At 37.9% G+C, this 16,270-nt stretch overlaps 1 protein-coding gene across 2 annotated transcripts in view; it reads right to left on the reverse strand.

The window, feature by feature from the left end:
* ARIH1 (ariadne RBR E3 ubiquitin protein ligase 1) overlaps positions 1-16,270 on the reverse strand; it is a 120,092-nt gene that overhangs the window by 85,232 nt on the left and 18,590 nt on the right. The window lies entirely within an intron of this gene.

Genomic DNA, 16,270 nt, shown 5'->3' on the forward strand with positions numbered 1-16,270 from the left:
GTGGGCCGTGGCCGCTGAGCCTGCACGTCCGGAGCCTGTGCTCCGCAGCGGAAGAGGCCCATGTGCAGCAAAAATAAATAAATTAATTAATTTAATTTAATAAATAAATAAATAAAATAAAAACAGAACAGACATTTCACCAAAGAAAATCCATACAGAGACATGAAGAAGCACATGAAAGGACGCTCAACATCATTAGTCATTTGGGACACACAAACAGAAGCCACAATGTTATCACCACATGCCAATTAGAATGGTGGGGTAGGGGGAGAAATCTGACAATCCCAAGTGCTGCAGTGTGTGTGGTGCATCTGGAACTCTCATACACTGCTGGTGGGAATGCAAAATAATACAGCCAACAAAAAAAGTTTCAAAGTTTCTTACAAAGATAAACATATACTTAGCACAACCCCAAAATCTCACTATTAGGAACTTACCCAAGTGAAACAAAAACTTATGGTCACCCAAAAACCTGTATGAGGATATTTATAACAGCTTTATTTGTACCTGGCAAAAACTGGGAACAATCTAAATGTTCTGCAACTACGGAATGGATAAACAAATCATGGTACATCCACTGGATGTAATACTACTCAGTAATAAAGAACTACTGATATACACAACAACATGTATGAATCTCAAATGCAAATTCTAAGTGAAAGAAGCTAGACTCAAAAGGCTATATATTGCATGATTCCATTCATATGACAAGGTAGAAAAGGCAAAACTATAGGAATGGTGTATAAATCCCCTGGTTGCCAGGGATTAATGGGGGAGGGGTTGACCAAATGGGGTAGAAGACAGGAGGTTTTTTAGAGGGTGATGATGGAACTGTTCTGTAAGTTCACTCTGGTGGCAGTTACATTCTCTAGGCATTTGTCAAAACTCATGAAATTGTCACCCAAAAGTATAAATTCAGTGTATGCAAACTGAAATATAAATTTAAAATGTAAATTATAAAAGTAATCTAACCTGCACTGGATCCTCTATAATGGAATTCTGACTGTTAAAAGTACAATGATACCTTATAACCCATCAATTACTGGGTATTTATCTGGAAAAACAAACAAAACAAACCCCACAAAAACGCTAATTCAAAAAGATACATGCACCTCAATATTAAGCACAGCATTACCTGCAATTGCCAAGATATGGAAGCAACCTAAGTGTCCATCAACAGATGAACAGATAAAGAAGATGTGGTATATATATGCAATGGAAATTTTGCCATTAGCACCACATGGATGTACTTGGAGGGCATTATGCTAAGTGAAATAAGTCAAAGACAAATACTGTGTGATATCACTTATATGTGGAACCTAAAAAAATACAACAAACTAGTGAATATAACAAAACAGCAGCAGACTCACAGATACAGAGAACAAAATAGTGGTTACCGGTGGGGTCGGGGCAACATAGGGCCAGGAGGTACAAACGACTGGGAGAGGCTACAAGGATGTATTGTACAATATAGGAAATATAGCCAATCTTTTGTAATAACTGTAAATGGGGTGTAACCTTTAAAAACTGTATAAAAGGGCTTCCCTGGTAGCACAGTGGTTAAGAATCCACCTGCCAGTGCAGGGGACACGGGTTTGAGCCCTGGTCCAGGAAGATCCCACGTGCCACAGAGCAACTAAGCCCATGTACTGCAACTACTGAGCCTGCGCTCTAGAGCCCGTGAGCCACAACTACTGAAGCCCGCATGCCTAAAGCCCGTGCTCTGCAACAAGAGAAGCCAATGCAATGAGAAGCCTGGGCACAACAACAAAGAGTAGCCCCCACTCACCGCAACTAGAGAAACACCCGCGCACAGCAACAAAGACCCAACACAGCCAAAAATAAACAAAATAAATTTTAAAAATAAATAAATAATAAACATTGTATTTTTAAAAAGTGCGGTGTCAAAAGGGCAATCCTAAACAGAAGAACACAGATGTGAAATTATTTAGTGCCAGGCACTTTATATACATTATTATTTCATTTAATCCTCACATTAATACTTTATGTAAGGTAAGCATTATATACATTTTACAGATGACAGTAGAGAGGTTAAGTGACCTGACCCAAGATAAAACAAGTTTTAACAGGATCTGAATAGATGACATTTATAAAAATTTATACTTCTGGCACCCTTAAAGATTCTTATTTAATTGCTTTAGGTTGGGGACTGGTCAAAGGAGAGAAACCCACCTATGTATGCTACCAAAATTCATAATTAAAATTCACTAATCCATTATTCTAGTGGAAAGTCAACTCAAGCTCTTGGATGAAATAAACAACTCTTCATCGTATTCTTACTCGTCTTCCTCTTTTTTTTTTTTAAGGATATAAACAAACCAAACAAAATCAGTTAATGAGAGAAATCACTATAATTAGAAAATTAATACTACTGGCAGTGATACGTTTAACTTTCAGGACAATAAGGCAATCTAAAATGTCACATCATCTCTAGTTATAAACTCTGAAACAACGGTTTACCCATTCTGGCTACATATTAGAATCTCCTGTGGAACTTTAAAATACCAATACATGGGGCTTCCCTGGTGGCGCAGTGGTTGAGAGTCTGCCTGCCAATGCAGTGGACACGGGTTCAAGCCCTGGTCTGGGAAGATCCCACATGCCACGGAGCAACTAGGCCCGTGAGCCACAACTACTGAGCCTGCGCGTCTGGAGCCTGTGCTCCGCAACAAGAGAGCACGATAGTGAGAGGCCCGCACACCACGATGAAGAGTGGCCCCCGCTTGCCAAAACTAGAAAAAGCCCTCGCACAGAAACGAAGACCCAACACCGCCAAAAATAAAATATATATATATATTGGGCTTCCCTGGTGGCGCAGTGGTTGGGAGTCCACCTGCCGATGCAGGGGACACGGGTTCGTGCCCCAATCCTGGAAGATCCCACGTGCCGCGGAGCGGCTGGGCCCGTGAGCCATGGCCGCTGAGCCTGCGCGTCCGGAGCCTGTGCTCCGCCGCGGGAGGGGCCACAGCAGTGAGAGGTCCGCGTACCGCAAAACAAACAAACAAACAACAACAAATATATATATATTAATTAATTTAAAAAGAAAAAAATACCAATACATGGACTTCACCTCCAGCAATTCTGATTCAATTGTCTGGAATAGGGCATGGATACATGTATTTTTCACCTCAAGTTCCCCAGATGATAGTAATATGCAGCCAGAATTAGGAACTAATGCTCTAAACAGTTTCCCACTATGGGGGCTCTAAAAAAGTAAAGTGTATATGTAGAACTCTCATATGAATATAGTAGTGTAATATTTTAGTAATTTGAAGAAAATTACATTTTAGGGTTATAGCAGCAGTGTTTGCTTTGAAAATATCTCCAAAGTTCCATTTTTGCATTTTTAAAAAGTGGCACTGAATATGCCAACTGTCCCAGCTGAAACTTTATGCACTGTCATCCTCTATCGTTTGATCAAATGATTCTCAACTTTGGTAGCACATTAGAATCACCTGAGCTTTTAAAAAACTGATGTGTGGGCTTCCCTGGTGGCGCAGTGGTTGCGAGTCCGCCTGCCGATGCCAGCGGACACGGGTTCCTGACCCGGTCCGGGAAGATCCCACATGCCACGGAGTGGCTAGGCCCGTGAGCCTGTGCTCCGCAACGGGAGATGCCACGACAGTGAGAGGCCCGCGTACCGCCAAAAAAAAGAAAAATGATGTGCAGGTCACATCCCAGGCCAAATACATCAGAAGTGAGATGGGGGAGGAGAGGTGGAGGAGGGGACTGGGTACGAAAGGGAAGAACCTGGGCATTACCATATGCATTCCAATATGCAGCCGAGGTGGAGAACCACAGTTCTAGATGTACGTATGTATGCAGACAGGCCCAAATTCAAAAGAGTATGACAGTCTCTCCTGGTAGATCAACCAAGCTGCTGAATGACACTCCTAGGATTAGTACAGTGGGGAGGCAACTATTTTTTGAAAAATCTCAGCAGACAACCTTCTTATTTTAGGGGAAAGCTAAATATTAGATGAATGGATTTTACAATATTAAAGAGTAGCCTATTAAAGATGAACCAGCAAAAAAAAAAAAAAATTTTTAACCCAATTAACATACACACACTTCCAAAGCCTAGATTTTATTTATCTCAGAATTTGATCTGAAATAGAATTAAATAGATTCCATCTCAAAACTCAGTTTGACAATTTTCCTACACAAGAATGGGCTCATTCCAATGCAGGGGACGCAGGTTTGATCTCTGGTCGAGGAACTAAGATCCCACATACTGCACGACAACTAAGCCTGCATGCCACAACTACTGAGCCCATGCGCCTCAACTAGAAAGCCCGCATGCCGCAACTAGAGAGAGAACCCTCACGCCACAACTAAAGAGGAGCCCACGTGCCGCGACTAAGACCCAACGTGGCCAAAAAAATAATAAATTTTTTAATAAATTAAAAAAACAGAAAATAAAAAATTTTTTTAAAAGAATGGGCTCATCCTTCTATATTATGTTTCTATCTAGCTTAATCTGAGCTTCTTAAGAGAGCTGCTGGTGATCCAAATTTTATAGACTATTAATGTGCCTTTTTAAAGCAATATTAGAAACCCAAAAGCCATAAAGTACAAAAACGTCTGTATAGAATTATTTGCAACACCTACAATAAAAGGTAAATAAGCAAACATACACGTCCACAAAAGACAAATAATCCAACAAAACTGGGCAGTTTATGAGTTCAGCCAAAGAATACAACTGGCTGAAAAACAAGAAAATATCCAACCTCCATAATACAACGACTGTTTTTAATCTACCACAATGGCTAAGATCTTAAAAACTGGTAATATCCGGAAACAAAGGTGTGGGGAACTGGCCCACAACATGTTAGTGAGATGGCAACTCTCTTAAAACCTTTGTGAGAATAGTTTAGCAGAACTGATCAAAACTTAAAATGCACTTGACCTAGGACCTAGAAATTCCACTTTTAGGAACATAGCCAAAAGAAATCTACAAGTGTAAAAGGGTAAGAATAAGAAATTTCACATGCACATTATTTGGAAAAGCAATAAAGCAAAGACAACCTATATTTTCCCAAGAGGAAACTGCCTATAAATTATGCTGTAGCCATACTTAAAATATTATGCAGCAATTTAAAACACAAAAAGATAATAGATCTGTGTGCACTGGAATGGAAGTGAAAAGAGCAAGTTACTGAGCAATGTACAATATTCCATTTTTGTGTTTAGAAAAAGAAAAGTAAATTTGTATGACATATTGAATGTGCACTTTAAAAGGTTTAGAAAGCTGTCCTTGAGAATTATATCCCCAGGGACTGGTTTGGGAATAGGGTAAAAATTTTTTTCTATTTTATAATCATATGAATAGAAATTTAAAATGTTACTTTTACAATAATTAACAGTAGTATAGGCCTTGCTACTTCAAAATGTGGTCCACAAAATCTCAATCACCCTAATCTCAAAGGCTTAGTTAGGAATGCAGAATCCTAGATCCCAATCCACATCTACTGAATGTTCATTTCAACCAGCCCCTCAAAAGTTCCTGAGGTGACATGTACACACATTAAAGTCTGAGAAGCACTGGTACAGACTATAGGAAGCAACATCTGAGCTGGTCACACTAACCGTAAAAAGTTTCATTTCCAAACTCTCAGATTTAATTAAATCTTGATTTCCTTCTAAGAAATGATCATGTATAATTCAGGTGTAATTTGCCTTCCCTTTAAAGGTATATAAGAATGCTGATAGCTTTATACTAAGAATCACTAAAAGGCTGCAATATAATTAACAGTCAATGACATACAATAAATCCTTTAGGTATCCAAAGTTCATACAGTACTACATACAAAATGGAAGAGTAGTATCTTGTCACCAAAAGATGCTCTTGACTTTGATCAATCAGGATTAGGTGCCAGGAATAGAAACCACTAGATATTCTGAGCAAAGGGGGAGTTAATAAGAGAGCAATTGGGTGCTTAATAGTTTTAATGACTGGAGGAATGGGGCTGTAAGGCTACGTCTGTCTATAAGAATGACACCAGAACACTACACAACTGAATCACAAGGGACTCTCTCCACCTTAAGCCACCAATGGAACCACTAAATTCAAGAACAGCAGATAACTGTGATCCAAAGGAATCAGAAAGTCACCACTGCCACTGCCATAACTGCCACTATATAACCATGAAGAAAGGTGATGTACACAAGAGTCTAGCTTCTGCCTTTGCTACAAATGCCTCTTGATAACACAGAAAGTGAAGAATGAACAATGAAATGATGCATTTCCGCTACTGCAGAAAAATCTCACACTTTCACAACCCAGAAAAAAGGGGGGGGGATGGGGACAGAAAAGGGAAGAAAGGGCTTCCCTGGTGGTGCAGTGGTTGAGAGTCCGCCTGCCGATGCAGGGGACGTGGGTTCGTGCCCCGGTCCGGGAAGATCCCACATGCCGCGGAGCGGCTGGGCCCGTGAGCCATGGCCGTTGAGCCTGCGTGTCCAGAGCCCGTGCTCCGCAACAGGAGAGGCCACAACAGTGAGAGGCCCGCGTACTGGGGAAAAAAAAAAGGGGGGGGGGAAGAAAGACGAACCCCCTTCACACCTCACATATGTATCTAATTGCCAGCAACTATCTCACATCTAAAACCCTAAACGCAAAATAGTCTGAGAAATAAAGTTTTTGGCTTTCTAGCCCAACAATACAGAGAGGTAATTAGGAGGACTGAGGAAGACCATCTCACAGAATTCTCAGATGGCTTAAAAGCTATATTCACAAAAAGAATTTACAACTAAACAACACTAATCCTCAAAGTTTCCAGTTTTGAATATTTACTTCTAAGCTACCATCAGCAGAAGGAAGGTAAAAGAAAAAAAGGGGGAAATGTTGAGTGTAACGAAGATGCTTCCTGGATATTATTTTAGCAAGAAGTTCATACTTTACTCACTACCCTCGGGGATTATTTAAAATAAAATTTAACACCAACAAGTTTTGACCAACTATTTGTAATTCTGTAGATCCATGATACTTAACTTGAAATTTTGCTGATATATGCATTTGAACTATAAATTTAATCCTGATGTACCAAAAGTTGTTAATGAATGCACCTAGCCAACTACCCATCAATAACATTTCAAATTTGGCTTTGTTCTTCTTCACCTTGCCCTTCAAATGCCTTGTAGGTGTTATATGAAGGAAATTACTTCCTTCTATATCATGTCAAATTTGAAAGGTCAAAGATCTCACCTCTAGAGAATGTCAAGAGTTTAATCAGAATAAGAGAAATAAAATGTTTCTGTAAATGGAAGGAAGGTTACTAAACTGTGTATAATCATTTAATCTTCTGCAAAAATTCAACTGCAAACCAAAGGGGTTGGGTGATGGAACAGATATATTTACATAAACAGTAGAAGCAGTATGTAAAACTTCTATTTTACAACAGAAAAACCAACTCATGTAAATAGCAGTATATACTTTAGCATTTAGTTGAACAAGAGCCAAGTCACCTCCAACAATCATAACTCTAGTTTTAAACCTTCACCATTACGTGAGGCCTCATTCAGGCAAAATCTGGGGGGAGTCTCAGTCTCCTAACTGGCTATTCCTTGAGTGGAGGGGAAAAAATCCTATAGATAAAAAGGGTAAGAACTAAAAGGTAGGGCCAAGAATCAGGTAACTCCAATTCCAAACTATCTCGGCATAACGGAGCTAATCTAAACCACAAATAAAGATTCTATATAGACCACCTTATGTTATTTTACTATTTTTGTGATAGTTCAGAATCGTGAGAAATAATTAAGGTTATTTAGCAACCTTGAGTTATCTACTCACATTCTCACCTCTGGATTCCAATGGTCAAGCCCAAAGTATTAGCAATCCACATGGCTATTGTGGCACATACTGAAAATGTTCCACCACACAACCAAAACATCTGAGTGGCTTTCATGTACTGTCACTTCACCTTAACACTACCACCAGCCATCTCCAAACTACCTAAAGATGGCATACGAAAATTAGTTCTATAAAGTGAACTGAATATTGTTAAGAAGTCTTGTATGTAGTTACTTCTTCTTCTGGAGGCACTTAGAAAAAGAGATACCTATACATTCCCAACTACTACTTTTTTTTTTTAAACAGTATTTGACCTAGTACTTTTAACTGTATCTTTTAACGAATATCCTTCCTTTCCCAACATGGCAACTCGAAATACCTATTGATAACTGGTAGGATTCTGATTAGCAACTGACTGACTACATTTTACTTATTCATACTCTATACATGTATATGTGGTACACAAAATTTTGTACAATATAAACATAAGTGAGATTATTTGAAAATCATAGTGCTTTAGAGAACAAACGTATGGACTCCAAGGTGGGAAGCAGGGGTGGGATGAATTGGGAGATTGGGATTGACATATATACACTATTGATACTATGTATAAAATAGATAACTAATGAGAACCTACTGTATAGCTCAGGGAACTCTACTTAGTGCTCTGTGGTGACCTAAATGGGAAGGAAATCGAAAAAAGAGGGGATACATGTATACGTATAGCTGATTCACTCTGCTGCACAGTAGAAACTAGAACAACATTGTAAGGTAACTACACTCCAATAAAAATTATTTTAAAATAATAAAAATTAAAAAAAGAAAATCAGGGACTTCCCTGGTGGCGCAGTGGTTAAGAGTCCGCCTGCCAATGCAGGGGACACAGGTTCGAGCCCTGGTCCGGGAAGATCCCACATGCCGCGGAGCAACTAAGCCCGTGCACCACAGCTACTGAGCCTGCGCTCTAGAGTCCATGAGCCACAACTACTGAGCCCACGAGCCACAACTCCTGAAGCCCACATGCCCGTGCTCCACAACGGGAGAAGCCATCGCAAAGAGAAGCCCGTGCACAGCAGCAAAGAGTAGCCCCTGCTCACCGCAACTGGAGGGGGCCCGCGCGCAGCAACGAAGACCCAACGCAGCTAAAAATAAATAAATAAATTTATAAAAAAAAGAAAGAAAGAAAATCATAGTGCTTATATTTTAAAAGTGTGAAAGTTTTACTTAAGTAAATTTATATCTTACAAATGCTTTTCTAATAAAAACTACTTGAAAATAAAGTGATTGTAAATGTCTTTAAAGATCAAAAAGTAGTCATAAATCCAAATGATCTTGAAATAGACAAAAATATACTCCTGTATCATTTAAAGAAAGTTTTATAACCAAGCTGTAACAGGCCACATACATCCCCAGTACATTCTCTTGCCAATTATTCTCAAAATTCACAGCTCAATGGTTAAGAATAATGAACAAGGCACATGTGGCACATACAACTGGAATCTTTCTTCATGAAGGCTTGGACTAAGAACACTTTTACATATATTTGCAGAAGGGATTTTAAAGAATGAAGGTATCACTAAATGTGGACCTTTAAGGATGGGATTGCACTGAATCACTGTTAAATTGTTAAAAATTTAGTGGATGTACACAGTTTTAGAAGCTAATGGTAACCTCAAGGTTTAACAACCATCTTTGCCACATCCCAGTTGCTAATCATTTCCAATCCTTTGAGGAAACCATTTTAAATTCTTTTAGCTGTTTCTTCTGGTATTTATTTTTATCCTAAATAATATCCTTATGCTCAGATAGTTACTATCTTTCCATTTTACAGATTATCTATCACCTTCCTTGTGAAAGTTGAAGATTTAGCACTCCTACATGTACCCACTCCCAAATCATCCTTATATTATCATAGTTTTTATTCAAGCCACTATCCATTGTTTTTAACAATCAACTAATAGGAACTCCGAGAGGGGAGGGAAGGGAATTACCAAAGCAGTATTAAAAGTTTATTTCCCAAAGCTTTAAAAGGACACAAGTCTTCCAGTTGAAAGGGTCCAATATGATCAGAAGATTCACGTTTATACATCTCTTCAGAACACAAAGGATAAAGAGAAAAGGCTGAAACTTTTTTAAAAAGTTATCAAGAAATGGGAAGCAGACTGGTCATTTATTAGCAACAGTGAATGCAGAAGGCAGTATCTTTCATATGCATTCCAGTCCGGAAGTTTCCTGGCTAGCCAATCTAGCAACCAAGATTAAAGGCAAACTGAAGACATTATCAGAGTCACAATGAGCAATATCCTACAAAAAGTTATGTGGGAGTTAAATTAAGAATGTAGTCCAGCAAAATGAGACTAAATCAAGAAAAAAGACATGAATCTAAGAAACAGGGGCAGAAGTGTAATGTAAAAGTTCGTGATTGATGGCTATACAAGAGGCCTAGTGGGAAAGGCATCCTGATTAGAAGAACAAAATGGAGGACTCCAGGAGAAATGTAAATACAATCCAAGCGTAAGCTGGACTACTTGGACTGCCACTAAATGATATCACCATAAAAACAAACATTACTCAATGGTGTCACTTTAAAAATCAAGCTATGAGCAAACTAAGACTTCTTTATGATCACAAGGCAAAGGAACTTTGATAACATAAAAGTATAGGTAGCATAAACTGCAATCCTCAAAGGTGCGAAAAGGAAGAGGAAAGAGATAATGCCAAAGGGTGATGGAAAGAAAAAGGTGTATTAATTAAAATTATAAATGTAATCACTTGAAGACATAATAGGTCTTTACTTTTTTATTTGCTACCATATGCAAGTATTACTCTCTTTTTTTAAAATCACAAATTACAGATTGGAGAAAAGAGCTACAATAACTATCATATATTAAGAACTAACTAAGTGGCTTCCCTGGTGGCGCAGTACACAAGAATCCGCCTGCCAGTGCAGGGGACATGGGTTCGAGCCCTGGTCTGGGAAGATCCCACATGCCACAGAGCGACTAAGCCCATGCGCAGCAACTACTGAGCCTGTGCTCTAGAGCCCGTGAGCCTGTGCTCTAGAGCCCGTGAGCCACAACTACTGAGCCCATGCGCCTAGAGCCTATGGTCTGCAACAAGAGAAGCCACCACAATGAGAAGCCCATGCACCACAACGAAGAGTAGCCCCCACTCGCTGCAACTAGAGAAAGCCCGTGTGCAGCAACGAAGACCCAATGCAACCAAAAATTAAAAATAAATAAATAAAATTTTTTAAAAAGTTTAAGAGCTAAGAATAGGCACAAAGGATATGAAAAGGCAATTCAGAGGAATGTTCAATTGAAACAACCAAGTAATATTTTCCTTATCAGACTAATGAAAATTTTAGGATTCTTAATAGTGTCAGAAAGAGTATAGAGAAAATGATAGTTCACACACTGTTAGTATAAACTCCGTAACCATTTTTGAAAACATTCAGTCGTACTTATAAAAACGGTAAATGTCTATACCCAAAGGCCAGCAAGCTCCCATCCAAGGTTAGGTTGGGTCAAGAAAGGAAAAGGAAGGAAAGGAAAGGAAGGAGGCACACAGTAGAGAATGAACAAAACGTCCAATAAGGTCATATTAGAAAATACTGTACAATCGTTAATTCCATAGTATACCACTGAAGGAAGAAATAGCAACTTTCAGAATAAAGTGAGATTGGAAAACAAGTGGGGAAGAGTGCAAATACAGCTATTTTTCTTCTAAAATAAAACATTTCAATTGTAGATTAAAGTTTATTGACATAAGCATAAGAAAGCACCACTTTTAAAAAAAATCAAATCTTAGCATGATATAAATAGTTTCCATCTTTACCCTCTTACTAAGAATTCCTTTTCATAAAGACAGAGATTAACCAGACTTTTGTAAAGATATCACCAACATGCATTTTAAGAAGGTGAAAACTAAAAAGCAGAAGTTACTTTTGAAATGTCAACAGTGGCAGTCAGGATTAGAACATACCTAGGTCTCTAAAATTCAGAACTATTTTGCTTTATACTGAGTTGGACTGCTAGATCTGACCATTTTGAAGAAAACTATAGATTCATGACTAATATTCATTTTAATATGCCATGCGATAAGATAAAAAATAATTTGTGATTTATTTAGACCATGAAATTTACCTAAAATACTTTTGAAAGAAGGTGCTAAATATGCAAGTTTAAAAAAGTTAACCAAAAAGGTTTCAAAGACCAAAATAACGGGGGGGGGGGGGTGGGAGGAGGGCATCTTAAAATACACCAAAACATCTTGTCTTAAACATTATTGAGCCAGGGCTTCCCTGGTGGCGCAGTGGTTGAGAGTCCGCCTGCCAATGCAGGGGACACGGGTTCGTGACCCGGTCCGGGAAGATCCCACATGCCGCAGAGCAGCTGGGCCCGTGAGCCATGGCCGCTGGGCCTGTGCGTCCGGAGCCTGTGCTCCGCAACGGGAGAGGCCACAACAGTGAGAGTCCCGCATATCACAAAAAAAACAAAACAAAACAAAACACTATTGAGCCAAAATATCGGTACTACGGTTTACCATGGAACTTCAAAGTACATTTCCACATTCAAGCAACAGTAGACTAGATCTCTTCAATATAGTATATAGAGTTTATTAAAGTAACTATTATCATCAGTTTGGGGCCAGAATTTAGGCTATAAGTATCTAAGATTTTAGGTTTTACAGTCATTTTGAAAACCCAGCATTTTGAAAACCAAATACCAACTTTTATCTGCTTCTTCATTTGGGAAGCCTTGAGAAGCACTGTATTAACCTATTAGAAAAACAAAACCTCTTTCTTTTAGAAGCACAACAGCAAAGAAAATGATGCAAATACCTGCATCATTCAGCTATCCCTATAAAATCTCACTTTACAGCCAATACTAGAGTAATAAATAAGCAATCCAACATTTTACCATACTATATATAAAGCTTTCATTTCTTTTTCTTCATATGTTTGCATTGTACTGCCTAAGGTCTTAAAACCTGCCTGTGATTTAGGTCTTAGGATTCAGCTCTCTCATTCTAACCCAGTATTTACAAAAAAAAAAAAAGCCAGGAATTGCTATTACAACTGCTATCATTTGGCAAGTAAATGGATCCAAATATCTAAGTAAATGCTACGAATATTTAAATAAAAATCCTTAAGTTTCCTTATATAAGTTAAAGAACGACCTGGAAGATTTAGATTATTTCCATCAAAACAGAATCAGATATATAACATTAATATATAAATATACACACATGGCCAGATCAATCTATCTTTCCTGCTTCTTCTCCCAGTTTTATAAATGTGATCCTTATGCAGCCAAAAATAAATAAAATAAATAATAAATCTTTTTTAAAAACTAATAATAAATGTGATCATCTGTCATCATAGTTTCTGAAAAATCAACCAGGTCCATGAATCAAGCAAATATCATAAATATCCTCCATTTAATCACTTCTTCTATTATTCAGCATTTTTTTAAAAGATAGTGGCAAATACCAATTTACTTCGTTGCCTGAGTGCCAAGTAAGCTTCTGGTTTAAACAATAAAACTGTGCCCTTTGTAAATAGATATGTCAAATTTGTCATGTCAGAAGAGGCTTTCCATAAAGATTCACAGGATAGACAGTATGCCCTTAAATAATTAGGTATTCGCTGCCAATACGTGCTCACACATATGTGTTTAATGATCCTTTATTAACTTGTCTTTGGAATGATTCTGTCCTACCTTTGCTGCTGCAGCCCTCCTGTCCTTTGCATCACTGAATTCATACTTCTGGAAGTACCCAATATGCACTGTAACAGACAGATGGACAGATCAATGGGCCACAGCGACAAAGGCCAGAGAGACAGACTTGACAAAAATTAAAATCAAGGTATATAAAGGGGAGGGAGGAACCAGAAAACATATCTACCTATATTCTATAGTAAAATACCTGAACTTCGGATCTGCAACCCTCTCATCCACATACCAAATAAATTATTATTGATTTCCATTTTATTCTTCTCTCAACTAGAAATAGTACCACTGCCATAGGCAAAATAACCAGTATTTTTAATACCATCAGCAGTTACAGATACAGCAGGCATTTCTGTAACCATGCCACACGATTTCTTCAAATAGAGGTTGCTCTTTAATACACAAGAAACTATCACATCCAAAGAAGACTTTCTAAGACAAAATTAAAATGGCAACTATTACACACAGAAAATTTCTATTGCAGTGTCAAGGTCTATGTGATTATAGTATACTACTGGGAATCACTGAATGAAAGTCACATTTCAGCATTTTATCATTCTGTATTTTCCTGTTTTTCTATGTAAAAATGTTTGCTCACACCACATCTAGATTAATTTGGGGACTTAAAAGAATGTATTAGTGCCATTTAGGCCAATTTCCAAGATAGAGTAAAACATCTATACACAAAACTACCAACAGTATCTTTAAAAGCCATGTAGAGTCCTCCTGCTAGCTCAAATCCATTCAAATGAGTATTCACACTTCAAGAGGCTTCCAAAAGTTATTTTTTGAAAAGTACCTTTATATCTCAAAATGCTGGCTTGGCTTAAGCTTCATCAAAAACTTACATCTATGTATGTCATTTTAATTTAATCAAATATTTTATGTTGCATGCATCTAAAATAATACAGAGCCAAGCTACATGTTTAAGAAACACTGAGGGTAAATGTTTCCCCTTCTACTTCCAGGGGATCTAACCATTTACATATTTCTTATTGTAACCCCTCAAAAACATGAGCGGGTAATGAGTAATGATAATCAAATGTAATGCATAATCTCTGACTAAATTCTAGACTAGAAGAAGAAAAGCTATGAAAGACAACTGGGAAAATGTGAATGTGATATGTATATTAGATTTTTTTTCTATGAAAACTTTATTCAGATACAATTCATATACCATAAAACTCACTTTCAAAATGTGTGATTCAGTGGTTTTGATTATATTCAGAGTTGTGACACATAGTTGTGTTAACCATTAATTTTAGAACATTTCATCACCCCAGAAAGAAACCCCATACCCATTTGCAGTCCCTCCCCATTCTCCCCTTTCCCCACCCAGTCTCTATTTTTTGTCTCTATGGATTTGCCTATTCTGGACATGTCCTATAAATAGCATCATACAGTATGAAGTCTATTGTGACTGGTTAATTCTGTCATTTAGTTTTACTTATCTAGGAAGGCCAACAAGCTGATAGCTTGCCATGGACATCAAATAGGTCTGTTTTACTGGGGGAATGGAGAGGAACTATTAATTCAGAAGGTTAGTTTAAAGGAAGGCTGCTTAAAGCTTCAGCTACATTATAACATGAGGAAAGACAATTTATTAAAGCTAAATAACTGATACAAAGTCACAGAGCTGATAAAAGGCAAAGTTGGAACTAAACTTAGTTCTATATGATGCCAAAGACTTAACCACTGAACTATTTTATCTCCTAATAAAATAATCCACCAATTCTCACTGACGCTACCCTCCTAACACCTTGAATACCTCTCCCACCTCTCCATTCCTGCCTTGCTAACCTCATCATATATTTCTTGCTCAGATTATTGTAATACATTTCTCACTACTCTCCCTGCTTCCTAATATCATCCTGTTCTCATTTACTCCCTATACTGCCAACAAAGTGGTTCTTCTCAACACTAACCCTGTATTAAAAGTTTATAGTTGTTTCAACTGGCCCCATCTCATTTAGCACTATGCTAAAGCCTTTCACAAACTGCCTACCTGTCTAGCCCCAGCTCCTACCACACTACTTTCCAATAATTTTAGCAATCTTTTCAATTCCTTATTGTTCATTCAACAACCTAGACCATTAATAGCTTCTGGCTTTGTACATTCCATTAATCTTCCTCCTCTGCCTGGAATGCCATCTCCAACCCCATCTGCCTAGTGAGTTACTATTCATTTTTCAAAACCTAGCTTCAGACCCACTTCCACCAGCATCTGTCAGTCCTTCCCAGAGAACAGCACTAACATTCCTTCTCTGACCTTGTAAATTTACTGTTGTACATATCACTGTATTATAATTTACTTAGACAAGCCTCCTTAAAGAGTTGTCCAGTATCTGTATTCCCCCAGCACAGTGTAGCCACTAAAAAAATACTAGGTAAAAAATCAATCAAATACTCAACTTATATACTGTTCTCTAATTAAACTGAAGCATTATTTTTAGGATCCCATTAACCTCAGAAATTCATAAAATAATCATGATATTTAGGGTCTTAAATGGAGGATAAAAATCAGGTTAGGGGAACTGTGGAGGTTCTACTTTTAAGAGAAAAGTATTAAGAATAAAGATAGTAATAGTAGTGATAACCTCTGAGGGAGGGAATCAGGTAGTTAAGATATTAAGGTGGGAGATTTTCTACTTTTTTACCTTTTGTACTTTTTGAATTTTGAGCCAAGAAAATATATGCATAGTCAAACAAAAGTTTTTTAATCCTA

The sequence above is a fragment of the Neophocaena asiaeorientalis genome, unplaced genomic scaffold, assembly GCF_003031525.2.
Source record: "Neophocaena asiaeorientalis asiaeorientalis breed wild unplaced genomic scaffold, Neophocaena_asiaeorientalis_V1.1 scaffold54, whole genome shotgun sequence".
NCBI lineage: Eukaryota > Metazoa > Chordata > Mammalia > Artiodactyla > Phocoenidae > Neophocaena > Neophocaena asiaeorientalis.